The following is a 1279-nucleotide window of genomic DNA, read 5'->3' on the forward strand; positions in this document are numbered from 1 at the left end:
CTGGAATAAAACTCACTTGATCATGGGATATGATCTTTTCAATGTACTGCTAGATCCAGTTAGCTATTATTTTGTTTGGACTATACTGTCTAACTTCATTACAGATATTGGCCATAATTTTATTTCTTTGTACCATCTGGTTGATAATTAAAATAATCCTGGACTCATAAAATGAATGTGGGAGTCTTCTCTCCTCTTGAATTTTTTGAAGGGTAAGTATCAGTTCTTCTTTAAATGTTTGGTAAAATTCACCTGTGAAGCCATCAGGTCCAGGACTTTTGTTTGTTGGGAGTTTTTTTATTACTGCTTTAAGTTCATTAGTTGTAAATCTGTAAATTCAGAATTTCTGATACTTCCTGATTCAGTTTTTAAAAATTATGTGTTTCTAAGAACTTATCCATTTTACCCAGATAGTTTAATTTGTTGGCCTATGGGTTTTAATATTTTCATTTTTTCTTATTCTCTTTCAAATCATTTTAATAACCTGATTGTGAGTCAAATATAAAAAGCAAATTCAAACTTGTTCCCTTTAAGGTGATGCTACCACAAATGCCTTGCACACGCATGATCAAAGGTAATGGTGACACCAGATTCCAAAAAAGCAAGGGTGACCAGAAGGCTTCAAGGCTCACAAATTGAAGAGCTTTGTTTCAGAAAGCCTCAGAGGGGTAGCAGGTGGCAGGAAAGACATGAAATGTAAGGGACCCTCAGAGTACAGGGTGCAGTTGCAGGGTCATCAGCACCTTAAAACATTTCTTGATGATGATTTGGTGTCTAGAGTACTTGTCATCTGGGGAGAAACAAGTAGGATGGGCTGAGCATGTCTGTTGTCCTGTTGGGTCAAACTTCTTCAGGGTGTAGATCTGGTCTCACTGTTCATTGAGATAATACTGGAGAAACATGATCACACTGAAACTGGAGGTTCCAATTCCATCTGCAAGTCAGTCTCACTGGCAGCCTCACTTCATAATATTTTCTTACTATTCCTTGCATTTTGTTGGAGTCAGTTGTCACTCCTCCTCTTTAATTTCTGGTTTTACAATATTTATTTGGCTCCTCTCTCTTTTTTCCTTGATGACTATGGTTAAAGAGTTTTCAATCTTGTTTACCTTTCCAGAGAAACAGCTCTTTGTTTCACTGACCTTTGGCATTGTTTCATAGACTTGTTTGCCCTTACTTCTGCTCCAATCTTTATTATTTATTTGTTGTACTCACTTGGGGCTTCATTTGTTGTTCTTTTTCTAGTTCTTTTAAGTGTAAAGAAGGTTCCTTATTTGAG

At 36.4% G+C, this 1279-nt stretch overlaps 1 pseudogene; it reads right to left on the minus strand.

Moving 5' to 3' along the window:
* Positions 1-459: 459 nt before the first annotated feature.
* Positions 460-902, minus strand: LOC114502317 (annotated as a pseudogene).
* Positions 903-1279: the final 377 nt, after the last annotated feature.

Source organism: Phyllostomus discolor, chromosome 8 (genome assembly GCF_004126475.2).
Source record: "Phyllostomus discolor isolate MPI-MPIP mPhyDis1 chromosome 8, mPhyDis1.pri.v3, whole genome shotgun sequence".
Classification (NCBI taxonomy): domain Eukaryota; kingdom Metazoa; phylum Chordata; class Mammalia; order Chiroptera; family Phyllostomidae; genus Phyllostomus; species Phyllostomus discolor.